Raw genomic sequence first — 19,860 nt, 5'->3', positions numbered from 1 at the left:
ACACCTGCTGGTCTAACCTCTTCTCACAGACAGCAAGGCATCACTTCAGTTCACTGGTTGCTAGAATGAGTTAGTAGCAAGCACAGTGCTGCACACCCACAATCTCAGTATTTGGGAGGCCAAGGAAGAAATATCACTACTAGCTTGAGGGCAGCCTAGGCTACAGAGTGAAATCATGTCAAAAACAGTCCCCTGCAAACTGAGTCATAGACCTGGCCCAGGAGACCCATCTCAGCATTGGAGTGGTCTTAAAACCACCACACCTGCTTCTGATCTTCCTTGGAAAGCTAAGTGACCCAGTGGGACTGGAACTGCACAATACCTGCCTGAGCACAGGACCTATGAACTCTGGTTCATCTGAAACCAGTGTCACTCCTATCTCCTGGTTGTGTACCTGGCTCCTAGACCCTCAATGTCACAGTCAGAGACATCCTGCAGCTCCCCGTTTGCATGGGCTTCTTGTTTCGAAAAGTTAGAACCAGTCTCAGAATGTGGTAATATTTACCCAAATTAATTTTTTTTTCCTGGAAACTATGGCTCTTATCCATATGACATCCACAGGTTGGCAGATACATGGATGGGAGATGGGTGTGCTGGAGGTCTATGCTACATGACCCTAGCTTGTGTCAAGTTGATTAAAAAAAAAAACTAGCCAGCACATCTGATCCAAGATATCAACAGTGGGAAGACTGAGGGACCCCATTCTAAATTAATTTTTAGAATTAAAATAAACAATTTGCTAGAAAATGGACAAAAGCTTGAATAGAGTTTCACAGATGAGAACATTTTAAGGCCCGTGAAGAGCTCCCTGCGGCACTGGGAGATACATTTTCTCACCACACTGAGCCACACAGCGTACAGTCAAAAGACTAGTGTTCAATGTCAGGAAAGACTTGGAACAGCTGGCCCTCTGCTCACTACCAGTAGGGAGTGCATAAAGGTACTGCATGGGAGACAGCATCCATGACAAGCTGAAGCAGAATGGATCTGATGCTCGCCATCTGGTGATGCGATAAGTAAGTGGTACGCGGGCGGATAAACAGTGCAAATAATTAGTCTTCACTTTTTTTCTCTTCAGGATTGTTTTCATGATTCTGAGACTAGAACCCAGGGCAAGTATTCTCCACTGAGCTATGTTCTAAGATGCTCACAGATAATACCCCGATCGCCATGACACATGTGTCACGTATCGTATGATGATCCAGGTAGACAAGAAGAGGGCCCAGAGTCAGGGCCCAGGGAGGAGTATCAGCAGACTGTGTTGGTAGAACCAAGACATGGAGAACAATCAGGGATTCCCAAGCAGAGAAAAGGAAGCACAAGAAATGTCTAGCACAAGAGCATAGAGGCTCCATCAACGTGCCCTCATGGGTAGCACTGTCAGGCCCGGGGTCAGGGTGGCCCTGGGTGGTGTGGAGCCCTCTGGGGACAGTCGATCAGTGCTCTTGAGCCCACAGAAGAGGCTGAGGGGATGGAAGTGTGTAGAACCTGCCAGTCAGGCTTTAACAGTCTGAAGCTCTGGGGTGTCTCGGGAACTCTTGGAGCACACATAGCCTTCTTTTTATGGATTGGAGTCGTGATTGAAGCTCTGTGTCTGCACACCTGTGTTTCTAGAATTTGTGAGAAGCCGGAGGTCCTAGCAGGTTTCCTCTTCCTAGGGGACTGTGGGGAGGATGTTTCCGTGACCATCCACTCTCTCACTTCCCACCACCTGTCCCCACCATTGTCCATAGGTAGGACAGGCTGGACCCCGTGCCTCAGCTTCAACAGTATTTTCTCTTTTTAAGTAATAATATCTGTAAGATTTAGGTGAAAATGGAAAGATCCACACTTTTATTTTTAAGTGGCCTTTTCAAATGTTAAGTGATTTGTTGGGAAACATCAAAATAGGTCATGTGTAACTTGGTCTGCTCATAAAAAAATAAAAAACCCAGCCTCTTGCTTGGTATATTTAGAGAGGGGAAGAAACTTTTTCTTTGTAACTTTTTGGTTCTTTTTTTTTTCTTTTAAACCAAAAAGTGCCTGGAAAATTTCTCCACCCTCTCTACTGCTGGTGGTTTTCCTGGCCTCAGAACACTGGTATGGGCTCCTGTTGCCCTGACTGAAGAGGGAGATACAACGAGCCCTGTGGGACCTGAGCTCTGCCTCTCAGTAGGCGTCCTGACAGGACTGAGGCTGCTAAAGGCCAGCGTGGCAGAAAGAGACTGAAGTGCCTCCTTTTGTAAGTAGTTAGGTGGTAATTTAAAGTAAATTGTTTTGACCACTCTCTGGCTGTCCCTGTAGCTTATATTGAGGGTTCATCCATTTGTAACAAAATTGGCTTGAGGGGCTGGAGAGGTCGCTCAGTCAGCCATGCCAGGAAAGCAAGAGGACTGGAGTTCAAGCATTACACCCACAAAAAATGCTGGCATTGGTGCTGTATGCTTATAACCCCAGTGTTGGAGGACAGGTAGATGCCAGGAGTTCAGTATCCAACCAGCAGTGTCAAGTCAGTGAGTCCAAGGTCCCAATAAGAGACCTGTCTCAAATGACAAGGCAGATGGCAACTGAGGATTCCACCTGAAGTTGACCTCTGACCTCCAATGCATTAACAACACACACAGACACACACTCCAAAACACAAGCTAAAACCCAGCTTGAAACCCATCTTTAAACACATGCATCCTCTATTTCCCTCTTCCTTCCAGGGTCTAATCCCGGCTTTTTCCTTCTCCTATTCTCTCAAGCTAGTCTCCAGTCCTCACTCAAGACAAAGCCTTCTCTTCCCTGCAAAATCTGGTCTGGCATCAGCCTCCATACCCAGACTGCTACAGTCCAACCAACAGGGTGTTCAGTAAACATTCTCTAAGGACCTCGGCTGCAGAAGGCATAATGATGTTCTACAACAAGCGAGAATAGTAGACAGAAATGTGAGGACCAAAACCCCTAAAAGACTTTCCTAGTACTTAGAGGCATGGAGCCCTGTTCTAGAAAAATTGCCTCTCATCTCTCTAGCTTTTATTTACACCATCCTTCCAGGGCAGGACCCTTCCTTGAGGATACATTGAGAAGTTTCCATTTGTTCAGTTATTGTGAAAACAGGATCCAGGGGATATGTCTTCCTCCAAAGGCCGAGGAGCAGCTAGAGCTACTAAACCCTCAGAGCAGTCCTGAGCCTTCCTGGCCATTCTGTGTCTGCCTGGAACCATCTAGAAAATGTAGAGTGCCTGGAAGGCACCTCAAGATGCACATCAGGCAGATTGTTGCCATGCACATCCTGGGATACACAGGAGTGTGACTGAGATATTGAACGGTGTTGAGAGTGAGGGGTGCCACTTAGAATCATATAAGCAAAGGGACTCCGCAGGCTTTTCTGGAAGAGCTGTTTAATGTGGCAAGACCAAAATGAATGCCACAGTTTCTCCACACCAGCCTGGTATGGAACACTTTGTAGGTCATCAGCTTGTGCCTGTCCTCAAAACATTCCTGAGAGGTCGCTGGAAGGAAACAAAAAAACAAATAGGAGCTGTCTAGATTGAAAGCCACCGAGTTCAGTCAGTGAACCTCTGAGCCTTGCCACACCAGGGAGTTGAGCCGGCTTGCTGGGACTCCTGTCCTAAATATTGTCATATGTTTTCTTCATCCTCATCTGCCTTTCATCAAGAGAAAGTGCTTGGATATTGCAAAGCATCAGAACCAAGCAACCTTGTATTTATTTAGGGACACTGCTAGTTCACATTTCTTGTTATTCAAGATGCTCACGTGTGGAAGCAAAGCCGTCCCAGATGAGCTGATCTCATGGTATAGCCAGGATGGTGGCTAATATAATTCATCCTACCAGGAGGCTTCACCTACACCCACAAACCCTCCCCTTAGTTTGTGTTTTTTCTCATGAGACTTCTCTTGTTTCTGTCTAAGCAAGACCCATTTCCCCATTCTGATTCCTCTAGCTGCACCAGGTCTCTGCAGAGTTTCCCTGGTCCTTGCTTCTGCCTCTCTGCTTGCCCACATCCTAACTAAGGCTCAAGTTCAGGTGTAATGTTCCCTTTCTCTGCTTCCCAGCAGCACTGGTTGGATTAAACTCCTTAGTAATGATGTCTGAAGCCCCAAAGTTCCCTTCTCAAAGTTCTCCTCTGGGTTTGTCTGCAGTTCACATCCACCTTGCTTATGGAGAAGCCCTAGGACATCTTTAATGGTCAAGGCCATCCCAGAGCCGGTTCTGTAGCACACTCAGAACCATTGAATACTTACGCTTGGTCTCCTTGGATGGAAAAGGAAGGAATTCCCATTATTTTTCCCTGAGATCAGATAGGTTGGGCAACTAGCTTCAATGTCTCCACAAGGAAAAGCAGGATGAACATTCAACCTTAGGCTTTCCTGCTCCCAAAACATATGTGCCCTGCCCCTGGCATGTTTGACCTCAGGTATCAGAGAGTTTGAGTCTTGGGGTACCTAGCACTTATCATCTGAGGATAACCAAGGCATCCTGATGTGTGCAAGGCCCTCTGAGGGATTAGAATTGAAACAGCCAGGCTGGGTGGGGTGGGGCTGAGGCTGAGGCTGAGGCTGAGGCTGAGGCTGAGGCTGAGGCTGAGGCTGGACTGTTCTGCGTGGCAGGACAGAAGCAACCGTGAGGTCACTCCACTCTTCAAGATAAAAGGTGACTTGCCTCCTAACAGGAACCCTCTATTTTAAGGAGACTTGTCACAAGAGAAGACTCTAGAGTCAAATGTATGTGTCTGTGTCTTTCTGTGTATCTCTCTCTCTATATATATATGTATGTGTGTGTGTGTGTGTGTGTGTGTGTGTGTATTGGAGCCCTAACTAAAGACTGAATTAAGGGGCTGGGATATATCTCAGTTGGAAGAGTGCTTGCTGGCATGCAAGAGGCCCTGGGTTCCACCCCCAGAACCACATAAACTGGGCACAGTGAGTCTACATCTACAATCCCAGAACTTGGGAGATGAAAGCAGGAAGATGGGCTACAAAGCCCATTTGAGACCGGCCTGGGCTATGTAAAACTGTCTCAAAAATCAAGAGTGAATTAAGACAGACAAGGGAACTTTGTCTCACATCAGGGAGTGATGAGTGGGGCCAGAGGACTTGAAGGCTATGGCCACCCAAGGAAGTCAGCTGTAAAGTCACACTCTCTCCAGGCTTTATGAAATCCTCCCACGCTCATCTGGCCCTGCAAGAGTACCTGAAGAGTGCTTCTGCTGCTGCCTAGTAGGCCAGACTTCCCACTGCCCCCTGCTCAGCCTATAGAGTGAGCATTCAGAATCTCCGTGCTCTGAGCAGAAAATGTTGTTAGTCTTTCTGTTCCTACAGCATCTCTGCAGCCCAGAGGTCAGCTGGGCTCAGGGCTAGGCCAGATGACTGTTCTAGTACTGACTTAATGGGATATGAGCAAGTGCCCAGGTGACATTGTCATGGAAACTTTCACCTACCTACATTCCTGGGGACCAGTGCAGCATCAGGCTAAAGGATGCTGTGAGTGCTGGCTCTCCCATCCAGGTGCTTATACTTCTAACTCTTTGTCAAGTATTTCTGAAGTCCTACTTGTATGTCATCATGACACAGACTCATTACACACCCCTCCCTTTGTCTTCCCAAGTCTTCCCCGTGGCTGTTGTGAAGCTTGTGTGTAGCTGTAGAGAGAGAACTTGGGGGGGAGGTGGTCCTAACTCATCCAAAATCAGCCAGTGAGGAAAGCAAGGTGGGACTTGGGGACTTGGAGTTGAGGTTTTTATGAGTTCTGTAATGTTTTAGGGTACACGAAAGGAAGAGAAGACCACAAATTCCTAATTCTAGTGGCAGATGGGCAGCAGAAGAGGGGCCCCATGCAGAGGGAATTATGGGAAGGCAGAAGCCAAAGAGGCCAGTATTTGCAAGGGCCATTTAGAGGTTTCTGGGAGCTAAAACTATGGTGGAGGGATGGGAACTCCAGGCCAATAGGAGCAGAGATGACTGTCTACTGTGTCCTGCTCCATGAGAGGAAGATTGGGCTCTCCAAGCTGCCTGGCCCAATCCTGCAAGTCACCCTGGCCTGTGGGCACTCTCCCACCTCTCTGAGCCCTGCTGGCTTGACAGCTCTGCCCTTCTTCTTGGCTCTGCCTCTAGAGCTATGGCAAGGCTGCTGTTATGAAATATGTGCTTGGATTTTCTGGAAACTTCTTGAAGTCGGAAAGAAAAGTCTGCCTGCTGGTTCTGAGATGGCTTCCTTGCCATCGCTGACTCCCAGAGGAAGTAAACAGGTTTGAGCTCCAGGGAGCTGCCTGGGATACACTGCTCAGATTGTAGGGTGCCACCAGCCCGAAGTGTGGGCAGCCAGCCTGAGCCTGCAGTGCCCAAGTGTTTGCCCAGGTGCCCTGGGCAGACCAGCTTGGGGCATGTGGGAGGTGGGGTAAGGGGCACTGTGGCCAGAGGAAGAGCCCTAGGGTGTCCAGGCCAGGAAGCCAGATGTGTTTGATGTTGCATTAAAAGTCCCAGAAGCCTTCCTGGAGGGCCTGAGCCCCGTGGTCAAGAAATAGGCAGCTTGGAGGCTGCCTGGCTCCCCACTGTGGGGCCACCATGCCTCAGCTTCATTAGCTGACAAAGCCACTCTGTGTCCTCACCAGCTACAAGCACAGGAAGGTACAGCCTCTCTCCCAGCACCTGGGACCTTGGCCAGGGATGACCTGAGGGTACCCCTCCTCTGCATTTCCCAGAAGAGCAGCTCTGCCCAGCTGAGGTAGCAGCTGCAGTCCCTTCCATCTGACAGTTGCTGGAGCTGCAGATTTTCCAGCAAATCTGGAACTCCAGAAATGTGTGTGAAATTTCTCAGTTGTGACAAATTCTTACAAACAGCACTGTAGGCTGAGCCAACCACATCTGCAGGCCAGACTCTCCCTGGGTAGTGAGTTAGTGACTACTGTGTTCAGCTTGTAGACACTCAGATCCCTCATCTAACCACAGTCTCCATGTCAATAACAGAAAATGGAGGGAAGGGGACGAATGATTGAGGGAGACTCCAAAGCCCAGAGACAGCACAGCGAGTGCTCTTCCACTCTCTACAAAGGGAGAAGAGTGTTTCATGTGACTTGGTTCTTGCTGTTACCTTGACACAAGGACAGAGGGAGGCATTGGGGAGGCATCTCTCTCTCTCTCTCTCCCTTCCTTCCTCTCACCCTGTCTTCTCCCTCCCTCCATCTATCCATCATCCCTCCATCCATCCCTTCCTCCTCTCTTGCATTTCTAGTCTTAGTCTATATCACTCCATTGGGTTGGTTCACAAGATATGTGTAGAGCAGTTCTTTCTATCTCTGTTATCTCCTTCTCTGCTCATAGTTTCCCCTCTCCCAGATCCTTGGTAGACACCAGTGCCCAACCTCTAAAAGGCGTTGGCCAAGAGAGGCTGACCAGTCAGTGCAATTGCCCATATCAGTAGGAAATCAATGGCAGCAGCTCATGGGGAAGGGGAAAAGGGAAAGGCATAAGCTCAGATAGAGTCAGATGTAGCCAACAACTCTTCCTAACTGTCCATATGACCTTGAGAGAATTACCAAATTTTCTAATCCCTCATCTGTAAAACAGGGCATCAGTTCCTTCTTGGTCATAATCATATATGGAGATGAATGGAAAGTACCTAGCATGGTCCCTGGAACAGATTATAAGCTACACTGGTTGTCTTAGTTAAGGTTACTATTGCTGTGGTGACACACTATGACCAAAGCAACTTGAGAAGGAAAGAGTTTGAGTTACACTTCCAGATTATAGTCCTTTGTTAAAGGAAGTCAGGACGGGAATTCAAACAGGGCAGGAACCTGGAGGAAGGAGCTGATGCAGAGGCCATAAAGAAGTGCTGATTATTGACTTGCTCCTCATGGCTTGCTCAACCTGCTTTCCTGTAGAATCCAGTACCACCAGCCCAGGGTTGACCTCATCCACAATGGGCTGGGCCCTTCCCCATCAATCACTAATTAAGAAAATGCTCTACAGGCTTGCCTACATCCTGATCTTATGGAGACATTTTCTTAATTGATCCCCTCGTCTCAGATGACTTTAGCTTCTGTTAAGTTGATATAAAGCTACCCATCACACTGGTGTTGCAAGTTTCTTGAACTCCTCTTAAGCCAAAACTCTTCCCAAAGACACAATACCAGGTCTTCAACAACCTACACAACCTGCATGGAAACTCATTTGGGTGTCATCTATGCCAACTTCTTCTTTTACTTAGGTGTGTGTGTGTGTGTGTGTGTGTGTGTGTGTGTGTGTGTGTGTGTGTGTGAGAGAGAGAGAGAGAGAGAGAGAGAGAGAGAGAGAGAGAGAGAGAGAGAAGAGAGAGAGAGGTATCTGTCTGTCTGTGCATCTGTTTGTCTGTGTATGTGGGTCTATGTCTATGTCTTTGTGTCTGTGTATGTCTATGTTTATGAATGCATATGTGTACTGAGGCCAAAGGACAATATCAGCTGTCATTCCTCAGGTGCCATCCACCTTGTGTTTTGAGACTATTTCTCTAAGTGTCTTTGAACTCACTAAGTAGGTTAGACTGGCTGGCTAATGAGCCCCTGTGATCCACCTGCCTGTCTCCTGTGTGCTGAGATTTCAACTGTATTGCCACACCTGGATTTTTAAACTATGGAGTCTTAGGGATTAAACTCAGATCCGTGCTTGTAAGGTAGATATGCTGTTCTATCGATCCTTTCTTAGCCTCTGAAACAGTCCTGGTCATGTAAAGGCTATCAGCTAGGCCATCCGCAGCTCCTTATCTTGGCTGCCTTTCATTCTTTTCTCCCACTGTTGAACTTCTCATTTCCCCAAACCCTTTTTGTGCTACCATGTTCACTGATCATTAGTCAATAACTCTCCAGAGAAGTCTTGTCCTGCTGGGCAGCGAGGGGCAGACCAGCAGACAAAGGTTGAGGAATTTGAGGACAAAGGGAAGCTATGGCTCTGGTTGGGTGTGGAGAGGGTTACAATCCTGGAGATACTGAAAGGAGACTTTAGAGAAGATAAGATCAAAAAAACCAGGAAGTAAGGAGATGAATTCCTGAGACCTGTGGAGGACAACACAGAAGATGAGTATCAGGGATGAGTGTGTGGGGAGAGATCCAGGAAGCAACCTACTCTGTTCAGGTTAGTGTTCAGGCCATCAACTGAAATTGAAAACAGAGGAGAGAGTTTGGCTCGTGGGGTGATGCTCTGGACTGGGCAAGAGGTTTGAGACACACAGAAGGACGTGGCTGGTAACCAGGACAAGTCTAGTGAACCAGTAGAAGAACACTAGGCATCTCCATGGCCTGTCAGGAAAACTACCATGCATATCCCACTGTTCTAGGTTCTGAGGGTCAGAATGAAGAGAAGGAGGAAACTAACAGTTCCCGGGGCTTGGAACTAGTAAGTAGAGTTAGGCTAAATCTTTGACTGTCTTAGCCTTGTCTGTTTCCAGCCCACACATGCTGTGCTCCTGTGAGGCTGGGTGTGCTTACATTCACTCAGCAGTCAAAGACACCAGGCCTGAGGAAGCTCCTCTCACCTGTACCTCCCGGCTCTGTGTGTGGCATGGAGGGCACAAAGTGTGAGTAGGAGCAGCTGTGAATTTTACAATCTGAAAGATTTTCTCCTTACCCCCACCCCCTTACCCTCTCACTCAGTTCCTGGCAGTCCAGCCTAGGCTCAGGAGAAAGGCCCCTTATACATGCTGACAAGAGTCAGGCACAAATGATTTAGAGACTGCAGCCACTTGGCAGAGAGGGAGAGGGAGAGAGGGAGAGAGGGAGAGAGGGAGAGAGGGAGAGACGGAGAGACGGAGAGAGGGAGACAGGGAGACGGAGACAGGGAGACAGGGGGACAGGGAGACAGGGAGACGGGGAGACGGGGAGACAGGGAGACGGGGAGACAGGGAGAGGGAGAGAGGGAGAGGGAGAGAGGGAGAGGGAGAGAGGGGGAAGGAGAGGGAGAGGGAGAGGGAGAGGGAGAGGGAGAGAGGGAGAGGGAGAGGGAGAGGGAGAGAGGGAGAGGGAGAGAGGGAGACTTATAACCTTACAGATGGCAAATCTAAGGCAAGGAGGAGGAACAGGAATTACCCAAGGGCTCCTGTGAATTTGAAACATGGCCAGGTGAAGATGGAAGACAATACTGGGAAGCTGGCCAGACATCTATCTCCAGAAGGCATGCCACCAAGGCCTTTGCCCTATAGCCATGCTAATGGGCCCTCACTTCACCCACTGTAGCCTAGAGAGCAGCTGGTCAGTAGGCGTGGACTTCCTCCTCCTGTGACCACTCTCCCTTTTGCAAGACAAATTGAAACTGTCCTGGGCTTCTATGCCTGAGGTTTCCACCCACCAGCCTGTATTGCCTGGCAACATATGCCCTAGGATCCTTAGTGCATCTGGAGAAATGAAGCCCAGGCCAGAAAAAAAAAAGCCATTAAAATAAGCAGAATGCCAGGGTGGAGGGGGTGGGAACAGCTGCAGTCTTCTTCCTAAGCTTAGGCAGGTTACAACTCTGCCTGTTCCTTCCTCTCTGGGCTTTTTGGATGACCACAGCCTCCATGGTATAAGAATGCTACTGAAAGCCACCCCCAGGGTGACTCACAGGCTGTGGCAGCCTAGAGAGGAATTTCTACTCCGTTCACTTGGAGCTTTTTAAAGCCAGTTGAACCCAGCCAGCTGCTGTACAGGACACCCTTTATTTCCTGTGTCCCTACCCTACCTCAATGCCTGCCGATACAGAGTAGCAGGGGTTTGGGTGGAATGAGCAGGTGACTCCCAGACATCGGAGATATTCAGAGATGCTGGAGGCTTCCTACTCATTCTAGAATCCAGCAAGGCATGGAACCCAGACAAGTGCAGCCTCTGTTGGGTGAGCAGGACACTAGAACACAGTGAGACGCATGTCCAGTTCTCAGCATTAGAAATATCCTCTAAGTTGCCTACCTAGTCTAGAAGCATTTATTGGGAAGTGACTTTAAACTGATATATGGGTGGCATGAGATTACAGTACAGAGACCTGTTATTAGTCCCTGAGTACACAGGGTGCTGACATTCATCTCCCTGCAGGTTCTGGTTCCCTGGTCTCTTTCTCCTCACTCTCCCTCCATGGTCTTTGTCTAGGGAGGACAGGTGTCCTCCCAAAACATTTTTCCTGGACTGATTTTTAGCTTGGTTGAGTCTAGGACACCATATATTCCAGGCTTTAACATTCTGTGTTGACTTTGGCAGCGACTGTGGGGCAGACAGGCCAGAACGGAGGTGGAAAGTCTTGTAAGTGAGCTAGACAGAATCACCAGGCGGGGCCACATTGAGCCAGAGGAAATAGAAGAACACTGAGCCTAGAAGTCTTGTGCAAAGATGCACCTGATAATTTGTGACGAAAGCAGACATTCCAGGACCTGCTCTGCTATCCAGAGCTGGGAGAGTTCCCTGCTACACCCCTTCTATCCAACCTATCTGCACCTCAGTCTGACCCTGTCCTGGTTGTGCATACCCTCTACTACACCCACCTGATTCAGGGGGCAGGGATTCTATACCCACCCACATGGATCCAAGTCCCCACAACAACCATTAATTTACTTTAGGCCAGACCAGGTGGCAGAAGGAAGGAAAAACCAGGAAAAGACCATCAGAACATATTTTCTTTCTTTCTTTCTCTCTCTCTCTCTCTCTCTCTCTCTCTCTCTCTCTCTCTCTCTCTCTCTCTCTCTGTCTTCCTTCCTTCCTTCCTTCCTTCCTTCCTTCCTTCCTTCCTTCCTTCCTTTCTTCCTTTCTTCTTTGTTTTCCTAATCCTTCTGTAGCACCAGGCCCATAGGTATTCTGCTGTGGAGTTAGATGCATTCCCCACCCCAGCCCACACACACCTGCATAAACTCACACACAGGGTTCAGAGTGTGACATACATCTTCAAGGCCACGTCAGCCACTCACTTTGCCCTCTCTTCTCCAGACCAAGTGCATAGGTCCTGCAGGTAGCCCTATTGCCAGGCCTCTGAATTCAGTCCTTTTTGTCACACTCACCATGGCATTCTGTGGCAGTAATTTACTATGTCACTTGTTATTCATTTGCTTTGGTGATTGATTGATGTTATCTACCCCCCAGGAAAGTGCAAGCTCTAAGAAAACAGAAAACAGGGCCGGCCGCTCTGTTAGATACTGATTCTCTAGGGCCAAATCTAGTGCTGATAAGTAGTAGGTATTCTATCAATGATTCCCAAGTGAGGAGTTGGGGGACTTTGGAATGAGACGAAGCAAAAATTAACCTTGATTCAGCCATTTACTTCCTGACTGTTGGACAGTCAGCATTCTGAGCATCATTCTTTTCCATGCATTGAGAAGCAAAGTTACACACCAGGCCATGCCTCTGAGAGGGTGTGGCAATGCCTGTAGACCACATGGACATGATGGCAGTAACTAGAGTGGTCTCCAACAGTTCTCATGGGCTGCACGACACCAGTCCAGTCCTTATGATACTCTTTCTCATCCTTGAGTGACAGACAAGACCACAGCTTAACAGAGGCCCAGGGACTTGTCCAATGGAGACTGAGAAAATGACTAGATTTTTTTTCTTCCTGATAGCTTTACTGAAATGTAATTTGCATCTATAATGCCTTCATGTGAAGTGTGTGATTAAGTAGTTTTTGTAAAGGGTCTATTAACTGGCAGCCCTGTAATCTTCTTTTAGGACATTTTGTGTCCCCCAACTTAGCAGTCATTGGCTATTGTTGCTTTCCATTCACCTCTCCCCAGTGCTTGACAACCACTTAGCTGACTTCTGTGTCTGTCACTTTGTCAGTTGTGGACATTTCTGATAAATGCATCAGAATCAGAGAACATGTGATCTTCTGGTCTCTCACTGAGCATGTCTTCAGGGCTCATCCTTGTTCAAAATGTATCACTCCATTGTCCCTTTATCTGGCTGACTAATAGTCTAGTCTGTGGAAAGACCATATTTATTTATCCATTCATCAGTTGATAGACATTTGTGCTGCTTCTGTTCTTGGCTGTTGTGAATGATGAATGCTGTGTGTAAAATTTTACCCATGTAAAATTTTTTTCTCATGGGCAAAGATTTTGATTTCTCTTGCGTTTACATGTGGGAGTAGACAGACATTCAGGGGCTTGTGGTATAACCCACCGAGGAAAAACCTGTGTTCTGAGGTAGTTGCACTATTTTCCATTTCTGCCAGCAGCAGATGAAAGAAGCCTGAATTTGAACCCAGCTTGAAATTTCATGCTGGGTGGATGGCCTCTGAGTTGTTCATTTTGCTACACAAGCTGTAGTTGCAGGTCAGGTACCTGGAGCAGCTTATTCATAGGCTTGAGACCTGGACCAAGCCTGTTATTGGAGCCCTTTCTCTCGATCTGGACCCTTACAAGGCCTGGCTTTTCTCTGGGGAGGTAAAGATGAACATAACTCCCTTGTTAAGGACGTATCTTTTAGGGGCGTTTTCTTCCAGTGAGGATCAGCCTAGGGAGGGTGAACCCAGAAACCCTAATAGCCTGGAGTATGTCAGGGCAGAGCCACTCAGCAGCTGTGGCTGGCAAGAAGGTGGCCCTAACTGAGCAGGTGGTGTGGTTGGCTGGAAGCCAGGTATGGCAGGTGGACTGCCTGCCACATGAAGTGCCAGACAGCAACTTCAAACACTCTGATAACATCGCTGGCCTGAAGGTGTGGGCTTGCCCTTAGATAGGAAGGGACTCCTGTGAAGAAGGAGGGGTGCGGGAGTTTGCACCCCAGAAGCAGTTGACCTTGATGCTGTTAAAGCAGAAACAAGACCAGGGTACAGCCTCTAAGACAAGGCCAAGGTTAATTATGTCTGTACTCTCAGGCTTCAGTCTTGGAAGTTGGCTGTTCCCCTGATCAGTGACACATACAGATGACTTTGGGGACTTCTTTTTTGTTTGTTTCTGTGTCTGTTTGAGACATGGTCTCATTGTACAGCCCCTGCTAATCTGTAATTTTCAGTATAGATCAGGGTAGCCTTGAACTAGGACTCTAAACTACATCTAAAACTCACACCTTCTTGAACATCACCAACTCCTACCTAATCAACATCTATGCTGTGCCATGGTTTCCAAGTGAGGAGAGACTTCCAGAAACTCCCTGCTCTGCCTTCCTCTCAGCAAGGGCTCCATCCTCTGTTTCAGCCACAAAGCCTTAATTGACCTGCTACCTCTCTTTTCATCAACCCTGCCCATGACATGGGCAGTTACTCATCCTGCCAGTGATCACAACTTCCTAGGACAGTAACTCCCCAGCTTCTGGTAACTGGAGCAGATGTGAGGAACAAAGGAATCAGAGACATGTGGGGTTTCTCTTCCTGTGAAAGTTGTGTGTGGTTAAGAGACAGGGGAACGCCAGGGCCAAAAAAAAAAAAATGGGAATGGGTGGGTAGGGAAGTGGGGGGGAGGGTATGGGGGACTTTTGGGATAGCATTGGAAATGTAATTGAGGAAAATATGTAATATAAATAAATAAAATTAATTAAAATAAATAAATAAATAAATAAATAAATAAATAAATGTTAAAAAAATAAGAGTCATACTCCTAGAGACAGTGGGAGAAAGAAGGGGCACAAGGAAAGGAGTTGTCTCTTGGTGTTTATCAGTAAATCCACAAACATGGAGCTCAGTTAAACTATGCCAAAGTAGCTGGGTGGTGGTGTACACATTGAATCCTAGCACTCAAGAGGCAGAGACATGCAGATCTCTGGGGTACTCTCCAGAGCACAATCCAGGATAGCCAGAGCTACACAGAGAAACCCTGTCTCAAAAAATGCTATACCTGTATATATATTTCAAAGGAAAAAAATATATGAATAGGTAGGAAGAGATGCCAGGCAGGGGAAACATTGAGTCAAGACAGAGACAAAAACCCTCAAGGGAGACCAATTCTGCTTACTTCATGCTGAGGAATGATTGCACAAATGTGACAACCACATGAAGAACACCCTCTCTGAGCCACAGTATCTGGGAGGAGCCAGAATTGGGGCTTTGGAGTAAGAGTTGGATATAAGGATTGTGTACTGGAGTGAATCAGGTGGCAATATAGGTGGTTGGAATGCTGGCCTATATGGACCAGTCTGGCTAGAGTAAGGGTAGGTAATGCAGAGTATTCATGGCAGGAGCTAGGTTGGGGGCAGTGATCTTTAATCAGGCTTGATGCTATGTTTGGAGACTGTTAACAGCATCTTCATTCAGTGGTCACTTGGGGCCAGCCAATCAGCTGAGCCACCCAAGGTGGTACAAATTCCTGAAAGGTTAGGGGTCTGGGAGAGGAAGGTGACAGATAGTCTTGGATCCTCCACCAGTCTCTCCACTGCAGGACTAGAGGCAAGAGAGAGGAAAAGTGAGGCAGGATGGGCCAATGGCTGCTGTCTTCATCACTCCCTGGGTGAGACCTTGGTCCACTGATCTGAGGAGCAGTAATTCTGTTCTTCATCCAACAAGTATTTGGTGAGTGTGTGTTCTGGGCCAGATCTCACATGAGAGAGAGAGACAGAGACAGAGACAGAGACAGAGAGACAGACAGACAGAGACAGAGAGACAGACAGAGAGAGAGACAGAGAGAGACAGAGAGAGACAGAGAGAGACAGAGAGAGACAGAGAGAGACAGAGAGATGGGAGGAGAGAGAGAGAGAAAATAAGACCTTTAGCCCTTTAGTAGCCCACTTAGCAGCATGGACATCTTATGCAATAATATCCCATAATAACAGAAACAAAAGGCAAATGCTATATAGGATGGGAGTGCAGAGGGAAGCTTTCAGTTCTTGTGCCTTCTTCCAAGGAAGCAATGACTTCAGGCCCCCCTTGGCAATTCTGACAACTCAGGCACAGACCATGTGCACAGAAGGCCTTGGTAGCTGATGGGACATCTGTATAGGTAGGTCTAGGTGAGTCCACTCTAGGGAGCAGAGGATGACAGGTTTTGAGGGATGAGGCTGGGAATCATTTGGGAGCCACATGAATCCCTCCTGTGGTACTGACATTTTAGAAGGATGAAAAGCCATCAGACTCACTGTCGAGAATGCTCGGTGAGGGGAGGGCAGTGCAGGTGACATAGTCACGAGATGGCAGGAGGTATCTGTGGAGGCCACTGCAGATTCAGAATACAGAGCCTGAGTTAGAGAAATGAAAAGAAGGTGAGAGGTCAAAGGTGGTACAAAGGTCGTATGGGATGAGGAAGGTGCAGAGTGGGAGAGACACCTGAGAATTTGTAACTGTGAGCTAGTGGAATTCTTAATTCCTTTTATTTGACTTTGCTCCCTCTCTGTTCTGATGCGGATTCCAGCACACCCTTATAGATGTCTGAATAGCTGTGGGCATCGCCCTGTGGTCCACACCCTCTGCCTCTCTGAGCTGGAGAAAATGCAAGACTTGAACAACTAATAATTTGGACTCTAGGATTCATGCTGAGCTTGTGTAAACCACTTAACTTCTGAGGTGTAGATAAATCGCTCTCAATGGCCAGTACAGTGAAGGCCCCCTTACCAGAAAACTACTTTGAAATAATCTCTACTTTTAATTTCTTTCCTTTGTTTCTTGGAGAAGAAAGAGTGATAAGTGGCCACTGGGAGAATATTTTTTTATCCCCTATGAAGCACAGTCTCTATTGATATAACACAGGAAACTTCCTGAGCCAGCCTGGCATTTCCTCTGCACTGTCTTCCTTTAAATTGAGATGTGGTTTTTTTTGTTGTTGTTGTTGTTTTGTTTTTTTCGTTTTTGTTTTTGTTTTTTTGGTTTTGTTTTACAAAACCAAAAAAAAAAAAAAACCAAAAACAAGAAAACAAAAAACCCAACCTTTGTCCCTAATCTAAGTTAAGTTCTTTTATGTCAACACCTTCGGAAGGGCTGTCTCTCCTCCCTTCAGTCTCTCCTCCCTTCATCCTATGTCAGGACCCTGGAGACCAGACAAACAAGGTGGGGCTTACCTCATTTTTAACCCCAAAGGAGGAGGAAGACTGCCTTTAACTTTCTCAGTTTATTTGATTTTGCTCCCATCTTGGTTCTGATGTGGATTCCAGCACACCCTTATAGATATCTGAGTAGCTGTGGGCATCGCCCTGTGGTCCACACCCTCTGCCTCATCATCATGAATCCTCCCAGGTCATCCAGGTGACCCTGGGGTCCTTCCCTGGGATACAGAATGAGTCAGAGAATCACTTCCTCTGTTTTTACGACATGTTAAGCATGAAAGACAATGAGTCCAATGCACACAGGAGTGGCTGTGGAACAGTACAGAAGTCCATGCAGAAGTCAGACTGTCCTTATCGGGTGAGGGAGTTGGGCTCTTCTGGTTGCCAGTACAGGAATCAATGTTGGCTGCCTTCAGCCAGCATACATGCTAGAGATAGCAGAAGGCAAGTGCTTATCCTGGAATCAAAAGTCAACATAAAATGGGATTGGGGGTCAGGATAAAAATGACCACTCGTGTTCAGTTGCTAAAAATCCTGGTCTAATAATTTTACTAATGGGAGAGTCTCCCAGTCTCCAGGGTAAACCTGGCTACAGGAGGCAACCCTACAATCTCTCACTTCTGATGATCTGAACAGAGTGCAGACTTTGCTCATGGTGAAGCCTCTGGTGCCCCGTCCCCTAAGAATGTGACTGGCTCGGTTTCAAGGCATAGATCTCAGAGTAAAAGGTGGGGTACCCTAGGAAAGAAATGCAAACAGGGAGATTAGATTTTTTTAAAAAAAAGGTCAACACACACTCTAAAGGCAGCTCTGTCCCTCTAATCTTGTGTCCCCACCTCACCCCTCGGGCTCAGACACAATGGTGTCTGTATGCACTGAGCAGCTAAATGAACAGGTTGAATTTTATGGGCCCCACGTTTTTGTAACAGTTGAATGTGAACAATTTCTTTTTGTTCAATATAATATGCAAAACATGTGCTGACCAGAATTGAGGTTGCATTTTATTCCTTGAGTAAGTCAAGGGCTCTGTGGGGCCCCCCCACTCTCATGTTTTATGCCTCCTATATATTGGCAAGTGTGCTACAAAGTGGTGTTTCTTTTTCATCTTGTTCTGAGACAGTGTCTTGTGGAGCTCAATCTGGTCTCAAACTTGTTATGTAGCCAAGGGAAACCTTGAACTTCTAATCTCCTAGCTCCACTTCCCAAGGGTTGTGGTCGATTGCATATGCCACTCTGTTGCTTTATACAGTGCTAGGGATTGAACCTAGTGCTTCATGTGTGTTAGGCAAGCAGTCTACCCACTGAATTATGCCTCTAGACTACAAGGTTATATTTTGATGCACTCACACATGGTGGAATGATTATATCAGAGTAATTGGCAGAGCTATCACCCTAGATGAGGTAAGGAGAATCTAAGGACCAGGCACAAAGCTCCAGTCAGGTAGGAGGAGTACTTTGGGCATTAGTAGGTGATTTCTGATGGCATGTATATTTCAAAGTTACTGAAGGAGAGGATTCTAAATACAGCTTCAGAGACTTAATTGCTGTGGCAAACAGAGTCAGGAAAAGGCTAGAGTCAGGTGAGTCTGGTCACCCATCCTCTGGACTTCTGCCGGCTGTGGGTAAACTAGTAAGGACAGCCCTAAGTGACAGTCCCCTCTTCTCTCTGCCAGGACACCCATCCCCTCTCTCAGTGAGGAGTAGCTTTTTCCAGAAGGCGCTTCTGGAAGATCTTGGGCAATGCAGTTAACTTGGATTAAACTCAGGCCAGCATCATGGAGCTGGAGGCAGGAGCTATGCTTGCTGCTTGGCCACCATTTCTGGCTAGGAACCCATCATGGGCTGGAGCTTGAGGGCCTAGGGGCTGCTTGAAGCACTTGGTAGATGTTCTCCTTACATTTCACTCTTGGTACCTTCTCACAGGCAAGGAACCTGAGGGTGGCCTCTACTATAGTCAGTGTTCTAATTTTAGAGGCCATATCTCTCCCAGAGCATCTTGTTTTCAGTAATTACGAACACCAGTCATTGCTCTGAACATTCAGAGAGTACAGCTGATGTGTGCTTGGGCACACTTGAGTGCAATTGCATGCCTGTGTGCGCGTGTGCATGTGCGTATGTGTGTACAGGTATTTTCCTAAGCTGACTCCTCCCCAACTCTTGTCTTTTGATTCAGGATCTCTCTATGTAGCCTGGGCTGACCTAAAATTTACAATTCTCCCGCCTCTGCCTCCTAAATGCTGAGAATCTAGGTGAGAACCACCACACTTAGCTATTATCTGAAAGTCTCCCAAACCATCCAGTAAGCAGAATACACTAACCTATTTTTGTGCTCAAGTGGATTCTCAGCCAGGAAACATGAAGGAAGGTGGTGGTGAACATAGGGGAACACGGGAGAAAAAAATAAACCTGAAAGATAATATCATAAAATAGTTTGAATACTGCAGCTTAAAAGGAGCCCATGGAAATTTCCCAGACTCACAGAGATACTGTGTGGCACTCACTGGATGCAAGCTCTCACCTATTAACAGGTGAAGTTCCTCCTCCTCAGGTAATTAAAGTCTTGCCATGTGCTCTGCTGGATGCCTCCCAGCCAAGTGAGGATGCTTTTTCGCCTCCCAGGACCTCTCATCTGAGGAACCTGGAGAACAGAGAGGCACAGACACCAATCTCACCCCTCCCCATGTATGTGGTCTTATTTTCTGTGACTTCGGTTTTCCATAGAAAGACACGGTCCAAAACTGTCAAGGAGAAAATTTAGGAAATACATAATTCATACGTTTAAAATTGAACAACACACCATGAGTCAAGTGATGATATCTCAGGGCATCCATCCCCTTCTTTCCTGCCCAGAACATTTCTTAAGTCAGTGCATCCACACTGTGTTTGCTATCTTTTAGCCTCTTAGGAGCCATGTCAGTTATCACTCTGTTGTCATTGCATTCAAGTGCTTGTGTCCAAATGACCCCAAAGCTCCCTTTAGTGTACCATG

General features: G+C 47.2%; 1 protein-coding gene and 1 long non-coding RNA gene across 17 annotated transcripts in view; one reads left to right on the top strand and one right to left on the bottom strand.

Annotated features, from left to right (window-relative positions):
* The window catches only part of Cemip (cell migration inducing protein, hyaluronan binding), a 153,837-nt gene that overhangs the window by 46,877 nt on the left and 87,100 nt on the right, over positions 1 to 19,860 (top strand). The gene's annotated exons all lie outside the window — the stretch shown is intronic.
* Positions 15,082 to 19,860, bottom strand: part of Gm30440 — a 54,503-nt gene continuing 49,724 nt past the window's right edge. For 5 of the 13 annotated variants that reach the window (XR_378307.3, XR_378313.3, XR_378316.3 and 2 more), the window contains 4 exons: positions 19,390 to 19,609; positions 19,190 to 19,277; positions 16,887 to 17,609; positions 15,529 to 16,070 (listed from right to left, as the gene is read on the bottom strand). This is a non-coding gene — a long non-coding RNA (predicted gene, 30440). Of the gene's footprint in view, positions 15,280 to 15,528; positions 16,071 to 16,886; positions 17,610 to 19,189; positions 19,278 to 19,389; positions 19,610 to 19,860 lie in introns of those variants that run through there. The other 8 variants (XR_378312.3, XR_869763.2, XR_378319.3 and 5 more) reach the window with 5 other exon arrangements.

The sequence above is a fragment of the Mus musculus genome, chromosome 7 (genome assembly GCF_000001635.26).
Source record: "Mus musculus strain C57BL/6J chromosome 7, GRCm38.p6 C57BL/6J".
Taxonomy (NCBI): Eukaryota; Metazoa; Chordata; class Mammalia; order Rodentia; family Muridae; genus Mus; species Mus musculus.
The sequence above is the reverse complement of the archived record's forward strand: the minus strand, read 5'-3'. Positions and strand labels throughout refer to the sequence as shown.